The sequence below is a fragment of the Carassius auratus genome, unplaced genomic scaffold (genome assembly GCF_003368295.1).
Source record: "Carassius auratus strain Wakin unplaced genomic scaffold, ASM336829v1 scaf_tig00216586, whole genome shotgun sequence".
In the NCBI taxonomy this organism is placed as follows: domain Eukaryota; kingdom Metazoa; phylum Chordata; class Actinopteri; order Cypriniformes; family Cyprinidae; genus Carassius; species Carassius auratus.
In genome coordinates, this window is record NW_020528646.1 from 37,501 (window position 1) to 42,500 (window position 5,000).

Genomic DNA, 5,000 nt, shown 5'->3' on the forward strand with positions numbered 1-5,000 from the left:
CATGAATCACTCTGTAGTACTGCACTCCTTCTTCAGTCATGAACCTGGTATTATATGGCAAAGATTTCACTTCTTTTGGAAACTTTACCTTTAGAAAACGTGTTCCGTCCGCCACTGTTGTCCCAGGATGATATCTCCTTCTTAGAGGCAATATGGGAGTTACTCCCCAATCTATCAGTTTTTGAATGATTTCCTCATCTTCTATATAGCTGGGCAGACTCAAGAAAGATACCATCCTTTCTGTTGCACACAGTTTCCTTATCTCACATTCTTTTCCGTTAATCATGATTCCATTCAACAGTGAATCACAGTCCAACTCACTTTCCATAGTCATTTCAAATTCATTGTTATTCTTTCTTCTTAGTCCGATCAGTTTTCCAATTCCTACTTTCTCTTCAACTGATTTAATGATCATTATTACTGTTGTGTTTTCTATATCTTTTACAGTCATTGTTAATGTTGCTTCTTTTCTGTATTGCCTCTGATACTTTGTTTGGTGGCTCAATTTCTTTATCATTTGCTGTCGTTGAGATAAATCATTTCTTTTTACTTCAACTCCATTATTAGTTCCAGTACCTTCAGTTGTTTGTAGTTCTATTTTTCTGTCTTGTCCATTGGTTTTTCCATCTTGTTTTCTCCTTGAAACCACCTTTGCCCAAGTCTCATTCCTGCTTTCAGCATTCCCTTCATTCATATTCCTTTCCATCTCGTCAGCAATATATCCAGATTCTCTGATCCCCATCTCATGTCCATTTGACAGTCCGTGTCCTTTGTCCATTAAATCTGTCATTTTGTTACATGAAACCCCAAACAGTATAAACTGTTTGGGGTTAAAAAAAACACTAACTAATATAAACTCAACACAAACAAAAACAAAACAAACCAACTAATAAAACTAAACCAAACTACAAAATGGAAGAGCCTCTCTCTTCCTACTACTGCCAACTCACTTCCTGTTGCACTCTAGCGCCCTCAGGTTGGTATGGCCGTAAGCGAAGACTGCCGCAAAGAGAGGGCTATTTAGAGATCAGCCAATCTAATCGCCAGTACATTATCTAAGTAGAAAAGAAAACCCAAAAGCTTAAAGCACCTGGTATTCCTAGCCGGTCTCTCATCCAAGTACTAACCAGACATAAAGCCTGCTAAGATTCAGAGATTGGGCATTGACTCTTTTTTTTTTCTTTTTTTTGCAACATTATTATATAATTTGTGAAATTTTCCAAAAAGTTTAAAGCATCTGGTATTCCCAGGCAGTCTCCCATCCATGTACTAACCAGGCCCAAACCTGCTAATATTCAGAGATCGGGCATTGACTCTATATTTTGGCAAAATTATTATATACTAAGTGACAAATTTCCAAAAAGCTTACAGCACCTGGTATTCCCAGGCAGTCTCCCATCCAAGTACTAACAAGGCCCAAACCTGCTTAGCTTCCGAGATCAGACGAGATCGGGCATGGCCAGGTTGGTATGGCCGTAAGCGAAGACTGCCGCAAAGAGAGGGCTATTTAGAGATCAGCCAATCTAATCGCCAGTACATTATCTAAGTAGGAAAGAAAACCCAAAAGCTTAAAGCACCTGGTATTCCTAGCCGGTCTCTCATCCAAGTACTAACCAGACATAAAGCCTGCTAAGATTCAGAGATTGGGCATTGACTCTTTTTTTTTTTTTGCAAGATTATTATATAATTTGTGAAATTTTCCAAAAAGTTTAAAGCACCTGGTATTCCCAGGCAGTCTCCCATCCATGTACTAACCAGGCCCAAACCTGCTAATATTCAGAGATCGGGCATTGACTCTATTTTTTGGCAAAATTATTATATACTAAGTGACAAATTTCCAAAAAGCTTACAGCACCTGGTATTCCCAGGCGGTCTACCATCCAAGTACTAACCAGGCCCAAACCTGCTTAGCTTCTGAGATCAGACGAGATTGGGCATAGCCAGGTTGGTATGGCCATAAGCGAAGACTGCCGCAAAGAGAGGGCTATTTAGAGATCAGCCAATCTAATCGCCAGTACATTATCTAAGTAGGAAAGAAAACCCAAAAGCTTAAAGCACCTGGTATTCCCAGGCAGTCTCCCATCCATGTACTAACCAGGCGCAAACCTGCCAATATTCAGAGATCGGGCATTGACTCTATTTTTTGGCAAAATTATTATATACTAAGTGACAAATTTCCAAAAAGCTTACAGCACCTGGTATTCCCAGGCGGTCTACCATCCAAGTACTAACCAGGCCCAAACCTGCTTAGCTTCCGAGATCAGACGAGATCGGGCATAGCCAGGTTGGTATGGCCGTAAGCGAAGATTGCCGCAAAGAGAGGGCTATTTAGAGATCAGCCAATCTAATCGCCAGTACATTATCTAAGTAGGAAAGAAAACCCAAAAGCTTAAAGCACCTGGTATTCCTAGCCGGTCTCTCATCCAAGTACTAACCAGACATAAAGCCTGCTAAGATTCAGAGATTGGGCATTGACTCTTTTTTTTTTTTTTTGCAAGATTATTATATAATTTGTGAAATTTTCCAAAAAGTTTAAAGCACCTGGTATTCCCAGGCAGTCTCCCATCCATGTACTAACCAGGCCCAAACCTGCTAATATTCAGAGATCGGGCATTGACTCTATTTTTTGGCAAAATTATTATATACTAAGTGACAAATTTCCAAAAAGCTTACAGCACCTGGTATTCCCAGGCGGTCTCCCATCCAAGTGCTAACCAGGCCCAAACCTGCTTAGCTTCCGAGATCAGACGAGATCGGGCATAGCCAGGTTTGTATGGCCGTAAGCGAAGATTGCCGCAAAGAGAGGGCTATTTAGAGATCAGCCAATCTAATCGCCAGTACATTATCTAAGTAGGAAAGAAAACCCAAAAGCTTAAAGCACCTGGTATTCCTAGCCGGTCTCTCATCCAAGTACTAACCAGACATAAAGCCTGCTAAGATTCAGAGATTGGGCATTGACTCTTTTTTTTTTTTGCTAGATTATTATATAATTTGTGAAATTTTCCAAAAAGTTTAAAGCACCTGGTATTCCCAGGCAGTCTCCCATCCATGTACTAACCAGGCCCAAACCTGCTAATATTCAGAGATCGGGCATTGACTCTATTTTTTGGCAAAATTATTATAAACTAAGTGAAAAATTTCCAAAAAGCTTACAGCAACTGGTATTCCCAGGCGGTCTACCATCCAAGTACTAACCTGGCCCAGACCTGCTTAGCTTCCGAGATCAGACGAGATCGGGCATAGCTTTCTTTTTTTTTTTTTTTTTTTAGAATAAAACACATCTTTATCCTAAAAAAATTGCACACATGTATTTTTGCCACCACTCAATCAGTTTCATTGTCTTTAAAGAAAACATGTCTTGCTTCCCCCATTTCCACTTTTCCTCCTTTCCTTTAGCGCTTCTCTTCTTATTTTCTGCTTTTTAAGAACCTGTTGAATGTCTACTCCACCTTTTGTTCTTGCTTTTACACCTCTATTCAGTCTTTCTATTCCTTTATTTTCCAAACCAAAAATCCTCCCCCCATTTTCCACTTCTCTTACCTCCGGCAGTATCTTCATTCCCTTATCCTCATCCTTTTCTTGACCTTTTTCATAGTCCATCCCAGTCGTGTCCACTTCTTCCTTTTCCTTAGAAAAGTCTTTGTTAATCAGATTTATTTCCTCTTTGTCTACTCCTTCTCCCGTCTCCATTCCTTGTTCTCCATCTTTGTTCTTTTCTTCATTCTCATTTTTGTTGGTTTCCTCCTCTTCCTCATTGTCCTGTTCATCTTCCTTTCCTTGAGTCTGCCGCAGTGAATCATTTAAATGCTCAGTTGCAGTATCTCCCATAACCTCCTGTGCGTCCATATTTGTGTCCTCATTTACCTCATGTTCCATCTCTCATCTGCATCTCATGATTGCTTTGTCGCAGCCTTGGCACCGTGGGACTTTGCAGTCCCGCGCATAATGCCCCTGCTCAAAACAGTCTCGACATTTGAATTGCGGACAGTCCTTTTTCTCATGTTCCACACTTACACAGATCCTGCATGTCTTCAATTGGTTGTCATGAATCACTCTGTAGTACTGCACTCCTTCTTCAGTCATGAACCTGGTATTATATGGCAAAGATGTCACTTCTTTTGGAAACTTTACCTTTAGAAAACGTGTTCCGTCCGCCACTGTTGTCCCAGGATGATATCTCCTTCTTAGAGGCAATATGGGAGTTACTCCCCAATCTATCAGTTTTTGAATGATTTCCTCATCTTCTATATAGCTGGGCAGACTCAAGAAAGATACCATCCTTTCTGTTGCACACAGTTTCCTTATCTCACATTCTTTTCCGTTAATCATGATTCCATTCAACAGTGAATCACAGTCCAACTCACTTTCCATAGTCATTTCAAATTCATTGTTATTCTTTCTTCTTAGTCCGATCAGTTTTCCAATTCCTACTTTCTCTTCAACTGATTTAATGATCATTATTACTGTTGTGTTTTCTATATCTTTTACAGTCATTGTTAATGTTGCTTCTTTTCTGTATTGCCTCTGATACTTTGTTTGGTGGCTCAATTTCTTTATCATTTGCTGTCGTTGAGATAAATCATTTCTTTTTACTTCAACTCCATTATTAGTTCCAGTACCTTCAGTTGTTTGTAGTTCTATTTTTCTGTCTTGTCCATTGGTTTTTCCATCTTGTTTTCTCCTTGAAACCACCTTTGCCCAAGTCTCATTCCTGCTTTCAGCATTCCCTTCATTCATATTCCTTTCCATCTCGTCAGCAATATATCCAGATTCTCTGATCCCCATCTCATGTCCATTTGACAGTCCGTGTCCTTTGTCCATTAAATCTGTTATTTTGTTATATGAAACCCCAAACAGTATAAACTGTTTGGGGTTAAAAAAAACACTAACTAATATAAACTCAACACAAACAAAAAAAAAACAAACCAACTAATAAAACTAAACCAAACTACAAAATGGAAGAGCCTCTCTCTTCCTACTACTGCCAACTCACTTCCTGT

At 39.6% G+C, this 5,000-nt stretch overlaps 4 non-coding genes across 4 annotated transcripts; all 4 read right to left on the reverse strand.

The window, feature by feature from the left end:
- Positions 1-1,362: 1,362 nt before the first annotated feature.
- Positions 1,363-1,481, reverse strand: LOC113098527 (5S ribosomal RNA). Its single transcript, XR_003289035.1, has one exon. It is a non-coding gene; the product is annotated as a 5S ribosomal RNA (ribosomal RNA).
- A 362-nt stretch (positions 1,482-1,843) lies between these two features.
- Positions 1,844-1,962, reverse strand: LOC113098556 (5S ribosomal RNA). Its single transcript, XR_003289063.1, has one exon. It is a non-coding gene; the product is annotated as a 5S ribosomal RNA (ribosomal RNA).
- Positions 1,963-2,183: 221 nt separating this feature from the next.
- LOC113098582 (5S ribosomal RNA) lies at positions 2,184-2,302 on the reverse strand. The gene has a single exon (XR_003289068.1). It is a non-coding gene; the product is annotated as a 5S ribosomal RNA (ribosomal RNA).
- A 364-nt stretch (positions 2,303-2,666) lies between these two features.
- Positions 2,667-2,785, reverse strand: LOC113098546 (5S ribosomal RNA). Its single transcript, XR_003289053.1, has one exon. It is a non-coding gene; the product is annotated as a 5S ribosomal RNA (ribosomal RNA).
- Between the last annotated feature and the right edge of the window lie 2,215 nt (positions 2,786-5,000).